Raw genomic sequence first — 15,468 nt, 5'->3', positions numbered from 1 at the left:
AAAAACAAAAAACATCATCATCCTCAACATCTTCATCATCCCTAGCCTGCCTACCTCTTCTCTGTATTCAAAAGGGCAATGGCCATAGCGGTAAAGGAGTGCTTGCACCTGTTAGTCTTAACAGTGGGGAATCTAAACCAGGAGCCAGACCTGGAACTCATGGTGTAGGGGGGTAGGCACAGTCAGACAGGATGAATTCTGCCTTCCTCGCCACTTGTCTGTTGTACAGATCAGACAGACTACTCTGCTGGACTCCTGTGATCTTACTGCCCACTTTCACTATTTGTAGCTAGTGCATTTTTTACTTTTACACCAAGGTTGCCGTACCAGCAAATCAAAGAAAATGTTAAGGCAGACTCTATGTACGACTTATAAAAGACTCATCAAGGTCCTTTCTACCTGGAACTTTGCCAGTTGTCTGAGACAAAAAAAAGGCATTGCTGGCCCTTATACATGTCAGTGTTAGAATCAAAGTTATTATCAATAATTTGTGCCAAAATACTTGTAGTTGTCAACAGTGTCTACCTTCTGGCCCTTGATGATAGTGTTCTGAGGGGTAGGGGGTTGACACCTGAAATCAATACACATATATTTGTTTTTTGTCACATTCAGTTGTAAGAATGCACTGTCACACCAATGTACAAAATCATCAACAACAGGGCTATGGGCAGTTTCATTATCATGAAGGAGACTGACTATTACAGAGTGGTCCGCAAACTTCAGGATGTGTCTGTTCTCGTTCTGGCTACGACAATCATCAGTGTGCAGGATATATTGTAGAGGAATGGCGAGAGGACACACCCCTGGGGTGAGCCCGTTTACGATGATAGCTCCCCTGACAAGCACCCATTCACCGTCCTTCACCCTCTGGGTTCTGTTGGTTAGAAAGTCAAGGATCCAGCCCACTATATGAGTCTACACCAAAATTATTAGTGAGTTTGTTCACTAACAGATGGGGCTGAATGGTATTAAAAGCAGACGAGAAATCAACAAATAGCAGCTTGGCATGAGTTTTGGTACTCTTGATGTTTGCATAGAAGATCAAGTAGGGTGTCAGTAGCATCCTGTACACCCAGCTTAGCCCTATATACAAACTGAAACAGATCAAGATGGTGCTGTGTCTTGTCCAAAAGCTTTCTTAATCAGTTTCTCAAAGGACTTCATGACCAAGGAGGTCAAGGTAACTGGTCTATAGTCATCAAGACTAGACAGACTCACAAAATGACATGCACCGTTGTGTAATAATTCTTTAATCACTTCTTGAGCTGATTGTGACAGCTGGTGGTGCATGGTACACTGACTGAGATAGACGGTGCATGGCACACTGACTGTGATAGTCGGTGCATGGCACACTGACTGTGATAGTTGGTGCATGGCACACTGATTGTGATAGCTGGTGGTGCATGCCACATTGATTGTGATAGCTGGTGGTGCATGGCACACTGACTGTGATAGCCGGTGGTGCATGGCACACTGACTGTGATAGTCGGTGCATGTCACACTGATTGTGATAGCTGGTGGTGCATGCCACATTGATTGTGATAGCTGGTGGTGCATGGCACACTGACTGTGATAGTCGGTGCATGGCACACTGACTGTGATAGTCGGTGCATGGCACATTGACTGTGATAGTCGGTGCATGGAACACTGACTGTGATAGTCGGTGCATGGCACACTGATTGTGATAGTCAATGCATGGAACACTGATTGTGATAGTCGGTGCATGGCACACTGACTGTGATAGTCGGTGCATGGCACACTGATTGTGAGTCGGTGCATGGCACACTGATTGTGATAGCTGGTAGTGCATGCCACATTGATTGTGATAGCTGGTGGTGCATGCTGCATGGCACACAGACTGTGATAGACTGTGCATGGCACACTGAATGTGATAGTCGGTGCAGGGTACACTGACTGTGATAGTCGGTGCATGGTACACTGACTGTGATAGTCGGTGCATGGTACACTGATTGTGATTGCCGTTGCATGGCACACTGAATGTGATACCCGGTGCATGGCACATTGATTGTGATTGCTAGTGGTGCATGCCACACTGATTGTGATTGCTCAATGAAAACCTATTGTAAAGTAGAGATTTTGTAAGATGGGTGCCTGTAACGCCCTGGCCATAGAGAGGGGTTTTTGTTCTTTATTTTGGTTAGGCCAGGGTGTTACATTGGGTGGGCGTTCTAGGTTCCTTTTTCTATGTTTTTGTATTTCTTTGTTTTGGGCCGTGTGTGGCTCCCAATCAGGCACAGCTGAAGCTCGTTGTTGCTGATTGGGAGTCACACATAAGGAGCATGTTTTTCCTTTGGGTTTTGTGGGTAATTGTTTCTGTTGGTGTTTGCACCTGACAGGACTGTTTGGCTGTCAGTTTTCTTTGTATAGTGTTCTTTCTGTGATTAAATATTAAATGATGAACACTAACTCCGCTGCACCTTGGTCTACTCTCTCTCACGACAGCCCTTACAGTGCCACACCCCACAGGGATAGAGTACAACAGTATGAGTCATAATACCCATAAAACCTAGCAGTCAAACAAGGAAATGGTTCCAATTGTTTTTACATCATACATTTTTCCCATATGGGAATTTTAGAAACATTTAAAATAAGTTCTGTGTTTTGTGTAGGCTTACCTTGACGTGATGTTTTGATAACCATGTATATCTAATTAGCTGCTTATGTGGCAATCATAAAGAACTGCAAATGACATGATGATCTGAATGAAACTGCCGATTCGAGGCAAAGGTAAGAATCTCTGAATTTACTATCTAATGTTAGCTAAATTTAGTAATTAAGAAATTGGCTACATTTCAGAAAAATTGACAATTCTGTGAACGGTCTTATGCAAGTTTTAAATTGACAAAATACCTGTTAGCAAAGGTGTCAGCTAGAGATGACGAGATGTTTACTTTGATGCTAATTAGCATTTTCGAATATGATGAAATAAAGTCAAATATATTGATAAAAGTCTCCTTGTCTGAGAGAGATTTACATGGTTATCAAAATGTTATGCCAGGGTAAGCCTACACTAAACGCAGCCCTTATTTTAAATGTTTCTAAAATCCCCTATGGGAAAAATGAATGATGTTAAAATGATTGGAACCATTTCCCTGTTTGACCGCTAGGTTTTATGGGTATTATGACACCTCCACTGTGGGGCTCTATGTTGTCGACACTAGTGGGCGTGAAACTTAGCCTGATTAACACATCTGTTCAGCTATTACATTCCACTCCTTGCCACTCCTGTCATTTACCAAAGATTTGGAAAAGACTGGAACCCAGACAACGTGGTGGCAACCATCTTACAAAATAAAGGTTGAATAAAAATAAACACATCAAGGAAGGAGCAGTTTTTCCATTAACCTTTATGCATGAGTAAACAGCACACAACTGACAGGAATGACTCCTGGGTCAATTTCCTGATATGTGGACCCAAAACAAGGGATGGGATGTTCTGATGGTATTTGGTAGTCTGAGAGGGATAGTACATGGCATGTTTTGCATGGCACACTGATTGGGAAAGCTGATGGTCCATGGCACACTGATTGGGATAGCTGATGGTGCATGGCACACTGATTGGGATAGCTGATGGTCCATGGCACACTGATTGGGATAGCTGATGGTGCATGGCACACTGATTGGGATAGCTGATGGTCCATGGCACACTGATTGGGATAGCTGATGGTGCATGGCACACTGATTGGGATAGCTGATGGTGCATGGCACACTGACTCTGATAAGACTCCGGCCACCCATGTCATAGATTGTTCTCTCTGCTACTGCACGGCAAGCGGTACTGATGCAGTCTGGGACCAACAGGACCCTGAACAGCTCCTACCCCCAAGCTATAAGACTGATCGGAAGTTAAGTTACTTAGTTAAATAGTTAACCAAATAGCTACCCAGACTATCTGCATTTACCCTTTTTGCACTAACATTTTTGACTCTTCATATAAGCTGCTGCCTGCTACTTTTTATTATCTATCTTATTGCCTTGTTACTTCATTCATAGTTACATGTACAGTGGGGGAAAAAAGTATTTAGTCAGCCACCAATTGTGCAAGTTCTCCCACTTAAAAAGATGAGAGGCCTGTAATTTTCATCATAGGTAAAACGTCAACAATGACAGACAAAATGAGAAGAAAAAAATTCCAGAAAATCACATTGTAGGATTTTGAATGAATTTATTTGCAAATTATGGTGGAAAATAAGTATTTGGTCAATAACAAAAGTTTCTCAATACTTTGTTACATACCCTTTGTTGGCAATGACACAGGTCCAACGTTTTCTGTAAGTCTTCACAAGGTTTTCACACACTGTTGCTGGTATTTTGGCCCATTCCTCCATGCAGATCTCCTCTAGAGCAGTGATGTTTTGGGGCTGTCGCTGGGCAACACGGACTTTCAACTCCCTCCAAAGATTTTCTATGGGGTTGAGATCTGGAGACTGGCTAGGCCACTCCAGGACCTTGAAATGCTTCTTACGAAGCCACTCCTTCGTTGGCCGGGCGGTGTGTTTGGGATCATTGTCATGCTGAAAGACCCAGCCACGTTTCATCTTCAATGCCCTTGCTGATGGAAGGAGGTTTTCACTCAAAATCTCATGATACATGGCCCCATTCATTCTTTCCTTTACACAGATCAGTCGTCCTGGTCCCTTTGCAGAAAAACAGTCCCAAAGCATGATGTTTCCACCCCCATGCTTCACAGTAGGTATGGTGTTTTTTGGATGCAACTCAGCATTCTTTGTCCTCCAAACATGACGAGTTGAGTTTTTACCAAAACGTTATATTTTGGTTTCATCTGACCATATGACATTCTCCAAATCCTCTTCTGGATCATCCAAATGCTCTCTAGCAAACTTCAGACGGGCCAGGACATGTACTGGCTTAAGCAGGGGGACACGTCTGGCACTGCAGGATTTGAGTCCCTGGCGGCGTAGTGTGTTACTGATGGTAGGCTTTGTTACTTTGGTCCCAGCTCTCTGCAGGTCATTCACTAGGTCCCCCCGTGTGGTTCTGGGATTTTTGCTCACCGTTCTTGTGATCATTTTGACCCCACGGGGTGAGATCTTGCGTGGAGCCCCAGATCGAGGGAGATTATCAGTGGTCTTGTATGTCTTCCATTTCCTAATAATTGCTCCCACGGTTGATTTCTTCAAACCAAGCTGCTTACCTATTGCAGATTCAGTCTTCCCAGCCTGGTGCAGGTCTACAATTTTGTTTCTGGTGTCCTTTGACAGCTCTTTGGTCTTGGCCATAGTGGAGTTTGGAGTGTGACTGTTTGAGGTTGTGGACAGGTGTCTTTTATACTGATAACAAGTTCAAACAGGTGCCATTAATACAGGTAACGAGTGGAGGACAGAGGAGCCTCTTAAAGAAGAAGTTACAGGTCTGTGAGAGCCAGAAATCTTGCTTGTTTGTAGGTAACCAAATACTTATTTGCCACCATAATTTGCAAATAAATTCATTAAAAATCCTACAATGTGATTGTCTGGATTTTGTTTCTCATTTTGTCTGTCATAGTTGACATGTACCTACGATGAAAATTACAGGCCTCTCTCATCTTTTTAAGTGGGAGAACTTGCACAATTGGTGGCTGACTAAATACTTTTTTCCCCCACTGTACATATCTACCTCAATTACCCCGTACCCCTGCACAACGACTTATTACTGGTACCCTTTGTATTTAGCCAAGTTATCATTACTCATTGTGTATTTATTATTACTTTTATTATTACGTGTTATATTTTTTATTTTTTTATTTTCGCTGCATTGTTAAGAAGGGCACGTAAGTAAGCATTTCACTGTTAGTCTACACCTGTTGTTTATGAAGAACGTGACAAATATAATCGGATTTGATTTTGATAGTTCCATGGTGCATGGGGCACTGATTGTGATCGCTCAATGAAAGCCTATTGTAGAGTAAGTGTGGTAACATGTTAAATCTGCAATACCTGCAGATGTAATGCATTAGAAGACAGGACAACAACCTCCCTTGTAATGCTTTCTAATAATGAGCCTGACTAAGTACCAGTCATTTTTTGTCAGTTGAAATGTTGATACATAGAGAGACATATCATAAGCCTCACCATAAGACATTGAAGGCTCATAGATGCTTGTAACAATTTATAAAGCATTATATCAGCAGGCTTGAGGTAAAGCGTTGCCGTAAGGGTCAATACAAGAGACTACACCACCCTCTAGTGTTGATGTACACATACTGTATTCACTTGTAAATAAAAAGGTGTGACTTCAGCAGTGGTGAAGTACTTTCAAGTAAAAATACTTGAAAGTACTACTTAAGTAGTTTTTTTGGGTGTCTGTACTTCACTTTTTATATTTTTGACAACTTTTACTTTTACTTCACTACATTCCTAAAGAAAATGTAGTACTTTTTACTCTATACATTTTCCCTGATTCCAAAAAGTACTCGTTAGCAGGACAGGAAAATGGTCTAACTCACACACTTATCAAGAGAACATCCCTGGTCATCCCTACTGCCTCTGATCTAGCGGACTCACTAAACACATGCTTCTTTTGTAAATTATGTCTGAGTTTCGGCGTGTGCCCTGGATATTCATTAAAAAAATATATATTAAAATGGTGCGGTCTGGATTGCTTAATATAAGGAATGTGAAATGATTTACACTCGTACTTTTACTTTTGTTACTTAAGTATATTTCAGCAATTACATTTACTTTTGATACTTAAGAATATTTAAAACCAAATGCTTATAGACCTTTACTCGAGTAGTATTTTACTGGGTGACTTTCACTTTAACTTGAGTCCTTTTCTATTAAGGTATCTTTACATTTACTCAAGTATGACACTTAGGTACTTTTTCCACCACTGTCAGTAAATAGAAAACTCAACTGTATTTATTGTTTGTGTTAACTTTTCTATCCCTTTCCAAGCACACTACCAAATACCATCTGAACAGCCTATTCCTTGTTTTGGGTCCGCATATCAGGAAATTTACCCAGGGTTCCTTCCTGTCAGTTGTGTGCTGTTGGTAGAGCATGGTGCTTGCAATGACAAGGTTGTGGGTTCGATTCCCATGGGGGACCAGTCCAAAAACATATGAAAATGTATGCACTCACTGCTGTAAATTGCTCTGGATGAGAGTGTCTGCTAATTGACTAAAATGTACTCTTGCATTAAAGTTAATGCCAAACTGCTCCTTCCTGGATGTGTTTAGGCCTACTACCAAATATCATCATCCCATTTCTTGTTTTGGGTCCACATATCAGGACCTCGTCAAGAGGTTCAGATCTCTTGGCGTAAATGCTTAGGTGTTGGGTTGACAGTCGCTGGACCCGCGATTGAGTCCTGGTCAGGGCAAACCCCTGAATTCACTAAATTTGTGTTAGAAGTGGGATGGCACTCGTGAAGCAATTGCAGAGGCATGTATACTTGATGTGAGGGACTTGGTATAGAGAAGTGTAGGGACAAGATAGCTCCTGAAGGAAGGGGGTAGTGCAGTGACCTTAACGCAACACCTAGCAACCTTGTCAATGGGTTTGGATCTCTTGGCATAATGGCTAAGGTATTGGGTTGACAGTCGGGCCTGAGTTTGAATCCCGGTCGAGGGGCTACCCCCGAATTCGGATACATACAGTATATGATGATAGATGAATAGACTGCATTAGCCTAGGTTGTTATTCTCAAATCTGTCTTCACATTTGGATTAGGGTTGGAAATGAGGCTGCCCTAAGATTAGATTTGGAAATAAAGTTAGGCCTTGGTTTGAGTTCTGATAGCCTAGGGGTTGGAGATGATCAGGGCTAGTGTATGTTTAGTTATGGGTTGAACTGATAAGGCTATGGATAAGGTTTAATATATTTATCTATTACTCCACTTGATCGTTTAATATTTGCTGTTAATTATTTATGAGTTATCACTGACTCCCTGGCCAAGTGCCTGTGCCATGTGCTCTGTCTTCCAATCGCGCTACAGCAGGGAGAAGCCCCTGACTGCAGCGTGCAGTTCAGGGCCGGGCTCAATGTGGGCTGAGTCAAACGTCGGGGCCGGGCTCAATGTGGGAGGAGTAAAATGCATTTAACCCGAACCCTTCCCGTCTCCTTAAAGGTCACCCAAGTTGAGGTAAACGTTGAAAGTATCAATATCAACGAAAACGAATCTTAATCGAGCCTAACCTACATGGATTAAAATATAAACCATGGAAGTAAGTGAGACTGTCATTATGCATAATGTACTTTGTAATATTCATGTTATACCAGTGCAGTGGTATATTTTTATATAACCAACTACCGCACCGATGTTAGCATAGTGCTAATTAGCAGCCTTTTGCACGTGAGCTAGCTAATTGCTCACAATGAGGCAATCTTAATTGGACAAATTTGCCTACTTGAGCAGTAAGCCTAGGTTTACATGTACAGTTATGTAATCGATTTGATCATTGATTTTTTTGTGTTTCTTCAATGTATGCCTTGTGTTTGGCTGGCTCTAAATGTGTATCGTTGATGCCGACCGCCATTACCTAAGTTACACATAGTGAGTCTACCTAGCCTAGACATAGTATATACAATAATAAAATTAAATGCCTATTGCTTATTTTATGCCTTTCTAATTATCATGCCATTTATGTCGATGCTTATTTTCTTTGATGTATAGAGACATGTTAGTGTTATTGGAGGGCGAGAGTCCCAAAATAAAAAAATGCAGCAGCAGTCAACTTCATCACTGCCCCTTCTGCACATATAAGGCTGAACAATATATGGCCAACAACCGCATCAAAGGTCATGCTTCAGTGTGGCACAAAGGTACTATTTCTTTCTTTGTTTATTGAATATATTTGACGTTCACGTTTTTTTTATTTGCCCTATTTTTTTCAGTTACATAAGTTTATTTAGTTTAATTGTATAACTTGTTACTTTACTGTTATTCCTCTCTTTCAGAGTTCACAATCATAAAGTGTGGCTTCAGTTGTAGAAATGTGACACGCTGTGTTTGCTTCAAACAGCCATGTCCCTGCTACTTGGTTTCCACCAGCATCATTGAACCCCATGGATCACCTGCCGGTAATTTCTTTAACGATTCATCCATTTCTTATTGGGTTGGCTATTATTTTTGCAATAACGAAGTACTCACGTTTTATATTCAACGATTGTTTTCCTTTCCTAGGAGAATGCAGCAAGTCTGCAGTGAATTCTTATTCCAGTATGAGAACCTGGACATTGGACAATATGTGTAAGTAAATTTAGTTTTGCCTTTGTTATTGTTTGTTTACTGTAAAACGAAGTTGCTCATTGCCGATCTTATTCTTTGCTAGAATTATAATGCGTCATAGCTATGTTTCATTTACCACTACCTCTCTTTCAGTATAAATCCTACAACTTTAAAGTCATAGGTTTAAAAGTTGTATGTCAAAATGTGTCTGTTCATATTTGAACACATTTAACAGATACTGAGGCCACAAGCTAGGGAGATTTTCTTTCTAGATCTTTCCATGGCACTGGCTGGAGAGATGAAAGTCGCACCCAACCATTCAGGTTTTTAGGGCACCCGGTTTCATCCCATCTGGATAGTGGTAGTTCAGTTTTAGACCACTTATCCATTACATTTTTTTTTATTAACTATGGCTCTGTTTTATTTAAAGTAAAATGTAATATGTAAAATATGTATGTACGATACATAATTTCCCATTCGGTGCATTAAACAGATGGAAACAGAACCATAGATAACATTATCAGTTGGGGCAGTTCTCTTTGAACCCATTATGAGCCCCCTAAAAAATGGGTTCGAGCCTCTAGGGCCTACCAAAGCAATGTTTCTCAAACTACTGTGGGGTGTTTGTTTTGATGGTAAGATGCTGGCTATTCAGCATATTATATTAGTCCTATTTTCTGTTATAACATATGAAAAGTTATTATTATTTCTGTGCTTGCAGCATGCAAAGCACACTATTGTTATTGCTCATACTTTTTTTTGTTTATTATTCCTGACACTTTTTGGGACCTATTTCCTACAGTTTTTACACTACATACACAATTCATACATCAAACTCCTGCAGAGTTGGATGCTGATGTGACATGTTGTGACTTCTTGGGGGGGTTGTCTTCTACATCCTGAAATATATATCCCGGGGGGAGGATGTCTTCTACATCCTGAAATATATATCCCGGGGGGGGGGGGGGGGGAGATGTCTTCTACATCCTGAAATATATATCCCGGGGGGGGGGGGGGGGGGGGGGGGCGGGGATGTCTTCTACATCCTGAAATATATATCCCGGGGGGGGATGTCTTCTACATCCTGAAATATATATCCCGGGGGGGGGATGTTGTTATCATAACTATCAAACTACTTAACTTACAGAACACTCTGTACATTGCAATGGAAGCACAGTGTGATTTCACTGAGGTATGTATACATTTTGAAATTCTCATCACTAGTGGATATAATGTTTCTTGAGATTACTATCCGATTGTGTGATTTTCTTTTTCAAAGGAAAACACGCAGCAAATTAGGCGATGGTGGTGCCTAGTTCTCCTGCAGAACTTTCCCATGTCGTAAGTCTTGAACATTATAAAAACGTATAATTTGCATCCTTAAAATCCCTTTCACTGTAGCCAGACTGACCTGAATATATTTTCATATTGAATGTATGTAATGTATGTAATGTATGTCACTAAGGTCTGAAGAAGGGAGGTTGAAAGATCGAAAAGGGCAGCGAAAACAAAACACACTACAGGTAGGAGGTGTCATGATGAGTTGTATAGTCTTAAACCAATGTTTAAAGACTTAACCCCCCTCTCATATGATGAGTGGTATAGTCTTAAACCAATGTTTAAAGACTTAACCCCCCTCTCATATGATGAGTGGTATAGTCTTAAACCAATGTTTAAAGACTTAACCCCCCCCTCCAATATATTTCAGGATTTCAAGACCCCCCCCCCCCCCAAGAAGTCACAGCATGTCTCATCAGCATCCAGCTCTTGTCACGTTCCTCTTATTCTCCCTCATCGGAAGATATGTCCAAATCACTCGATGACCAATACGCAGCGGGTTGACTGTTCCACATCATATTTATTATAGATGGAAACGACAAAACAAAATAAACACGCAAAGGAGAAAGGTGACAGTTTCACAGGTGAAACGAAACACAGTGCAAAATACAATTACCCACAAACACACAGACAAACACACCCTACTAATATAGGACTCCCAATCAAAGGCAACTCAACACACCTGCCTTCAATTGAGAGTCCAGCACCCAACCTACACATAGAAAACCTAACCTAGAACCTAAACCAACACTCACAACCCCACTATACCATAACCAAACATAACTCTGCCACATTACCCCCCCCCTAAAGGTGCATACACTGAATGCACCAAACCAACAGAAAAAAAACAACACACAATTAACCCCCTAACTAAAGGGAGGGAAGGGAGGGTGGCTGCCGTCAACGACGGCACAGTGCTACACCCCCCCTCCCCAACCCACCTATATTGGAGGTGGCTCCGGTTCTGGCCTACTGTCCAACAGACCGTAGACAGACCTGTTGGGCTTAGGACAGTAGGCAGACTTCTTTGGTTCTGGGTCGTGGGCCGACTCCTTCGGTCCCAGGCTGTAAGCAGACTCCTTCGGTTCTGGGTTGTAGGCAGAATCATCACAGTCATAGTTAATCAACTTTACTTTAGAATTGTGACCAGACTCACCCGGTTCTGGGTCACAAGCAGCTCCCCTCAGTCCCGGGTCGCAAGCTGTTGTCGGATACTCTGGTCCGCACACCGGTGTCGGATCCTCTGGGCCGCAACCCGGTGTCGGATCCTCTGGGCCGCACCCCGGTGTCGGATCCTCTGAGTCGCACCCCGGCGTCGGATCCTCTGGGCCGTACACCGGTGTCGGATCCTCTGGACCGCACCCTGGTGTCCCTGGCGGTTCCGGCGAGGCATGCCACTCTGGCGGGTCCGGCGAGGCGGGCCACTCTGGCGGGTCCGGCGAGGCGGGCCACTCTGGCGGGTCCGGCGAGGCGTGCCACTCTGGCGGGTCCGGCGAGGCGGGCCACTCTGGCGGGTCCGGCGAGGCGGGCCACTCTGGCGGGTCCGGCGAGGCGGGCCACTCTGGCGGTTCCGGCAAGGCGGGCCACTCTGGCGGTTCCGGCAAGGCGGGCCACTCTGGTGTCAGATCCTCTGGGCTGCACACTGGTGTGGGATCCTCTGGACGGGGCCCAGTCTCCGTACTCTCGAGGCTGGACTGACGCGCTGGAAGCTTGGTGCGTGGAGCTGGTACAGGTCGTGCCAGACTGGAGGCACGCACTTCCGGGTCAGCACGAGAGGCGGGAACTGGCCATGGAGACGCACAGGTGGTCTTGATCGCACCGCCTGCACAACCCGTCCTGGCTGGATGGAACTAGTAGCCCTGTACAAGCGGGGTGCTGGTACAGGGCGAACTGGGCTGTGCAGGGGCTCGACAGTTACTGTGCGTAGAGCGGGCGTAGGGTAGCCTGGTCCTAGGAGGCGTACCGGCGGCCAGACGCGCTGCGCAGGCATCCTCCTACCAGGCTGGATGCCCACTCTAGCACGGCATCTGCGCGGGGCTGGAATAGCTCGCACGGGACTGTGCAAGCGTATGGGCGAGATCGTGCGCACTTCTGCAAACTTCGACGCCCTCAACTCCATACTTCTCTCCATGTAAGCACGGGTAGTTGGCTTCTGGCTTTTCCTTGCCCTAGCCAATCTACCCGTGTGCCCCCCCCAAAACATTTATTGGGGGTGCCTCTCGTGCTCCTCCACCAGCACGTTCATGGCCTCAAAACGCCTCCTCTCCGCCTTGGCTGCCTCAATCTCCGCCGGAGGGAGACGGTATTCCCCAGCCTGATGCCAGGGTCCGGCCCCGTCCAGAATCTCCTCCCAAGTCCATCTCTCACCATAATCCATATACTCAGTGTGAAGCTCCCTCCCCCGCTGCTTGGTCTTGGTTTGGTGGGTAATTCTGTCACGTTCCTCGTATTCTCCCTCATCGGAAGATATGTCGAAATCACTCGATGACCAATACGCAGCGGGTTGACTGTTCCACATCATATTTATTATAGATGGAAACGACAAAACAAAATAAACACGCAAAGGAGAAAGGTGACAGTTTCACAGGTGAAACGAAACACAGTGCAAAATACAATTACCCACAAACACACAGACAAACACACCCTACTAATATAGGACTCCCAATCAAAGGCAACTCAACACACCTGCCTTCAATTGAGAGTCCAGCACCCGACCTACATGTAGAAAACCTAACCTAGAACCTAACCCAACACTCACAACCCCACTATACCATAACCAAACATAACTCTGCCACGTCCTGACCAAATATAATACAAAAATACCTAAGTATATGGTCAGGACGTGACAGCTCTGCAGGATCAGGTACTGTATAGGCTATTAGCTAAATGAAGGTGCATTCTTGTACACACATCCCAAGAGGTTCCCTTACATTACTTAATGACCACAATCTGTTTTCTTTCTAGACGATACTGAAAACAAAATGCACGGCGAACTGGGAGCTGTGAATTGGGTATGTAGTCTACTGTGTGTAAGGCTGAAGGCATGATGCATGGCAAGATATAATAGTAGTGATAACTTGTTGAGTAGTTATAGATAAAACCCCTTTAGTAATAGGGGCTTTTGTTTGCATGGGGGTATTGTGAAAGTGGGGTGTAATTTGACTTGATCACCCAATGAGACTCTACTCATATTCATTCTTCCTTTTTCTTCAAGGAAGCAGATGTTCTTCAAAGGGACACCCTAGAGGCAGCAAGGAGGTGTGAATGACAAAACATTTAAAGGCACCGTTTCCCTCCCTAGTGTAATTGGGATGGATGGGAAGACCCTTAAAGACCCTTAAAGAACTACTGTTGTAGGATGGACTGGATGAAGAGGAAAATATTTTCCTCAAGGAACCATTCATGTTCCAGTTACAGAGAGATGTTCTATGTGGAGGCAGTTGACAAGAAAATGACTGTCTGCCTCTTCTGAGGAGCAAGAGTGAAGCCATTTTTGAGGAGTGGTCAAAGCTTGTTTTTGTCTGCTGTGTTAATTGTGTTATGTTGTTTAGTAAAGATGACGTAGAAGTCACCCAAGTCTCTGATCTCTTTACTGGAGCTGGTATAACTTCATGTACAAAGCACATTCAGCTTGTCAGTATGTCTATATGGTATAGTCTGTCTCCATTCTCATGAGGAAAGTAAATAGCACTATAAATCAGGATAGGTAGTAACTGTATATATATATATGCTCAATTAAATAATACAATTACAAAGTTATAACATTTATCAAAACAATTTTAACAGCACATGACATACATAAGTCTGTTCACTGCAACAATATTTATTTTATTTTATTTAACCTTTATTTAACTAGGCAAGTCAGTTAAGAACAAATTCTTATTTACAATAACGGCCTGGCAAAAGGCGTCCTGCGGGGACGGGGGCCTGGGATTAAAATAAAGAAATAAATATAATATAAATATAGGACAAAACACATATCACAACAAGAGAGACAACACAACACTACATAAAGAGAGACCTAAGACAACAACATAGCATGGCAGCAACACATGACAACACAGTATGGTAGCAAAACAACATAACAATAACACGGTAGCAACACAGCATGGTAGCAGCACAAAACATGGTACAAACATTATTGGGCACAGACAACAGCACAAAGGGCTAGAAGGTAGAGACAACAATACATCACACAAAGCAGCCACAACTGTCAGTAAGAGTGTCCATGATTGAGTCTTTGAATGAAGAGATGGAGATAAAACGGTCCAGTTTGAGTGTTTTTTGCAGCTCGTTCCAGTCGCTAGCTGCAGCGAACTGAAAAGAGGAGTGACCCAGGAATGTGTGTGCTTTGGGGACCTTTAATAGAATGTGACTGGCAGAACGGGTGTTGTATGTGGAGGATGAGGGCTGCAGTAGATATCTCAGATAGGGGGGAGTGAAGCCTAAGAGGGTTTTATAAATAAGCATCAACCAGTGGGTCTTGCGACAGGTATAAAGAGATGACCAGTTTACAGAGGAGTATAGAGTCCAGTGATGTGTCCTATAAGGAGCATTGGTGGAAAATCTGATGGCCGAATGGTAAAGAACGTCTAGCCGCTTGAGAGCACCCTTACCTGCCGATCTATAAATTATGTCTCCGTAATCTAGCATGGGTAGGATGGTCATCTGAATCAGGGTTAGTTTGGCAGCTGGGGTGAAAGAGGAGCGATTTCGTTAGAGGAAACCAAGTTTACATTTAACTTAAGCCTGCAGCTTTGATATGTGCTGAGAGAAGGACAGCGCACCGTCTAGCCATACTCCCAAGTACTTGTATGAGGTGACTACCTTAAGCTCTAAACCCTCAGAGGTAGAAATAACACCTGTAGGAAGAGGGGCATTCTTCCTACCAAACCACATGACCTTTGTTTTAGAGGAGTTCAGAACAAGGTTAAGGGA

Source organism: Salmo trutta, chromosome 27 (assembly GCF_901001165.1).
Source record: "Salmo trutta chromosome 27, fSalTru1.1, whole genome shotgun sequence".
In the NCBI taxonomy this organism is placed as follows: Eukaryota; Metazoa; Chordata; class Actinopteri; order Salmoniformes; family Salmonidae; genus Salmo; species Salmo trutta.
This window is presented reverse-complemented; position numbering follows the sequence as displayed.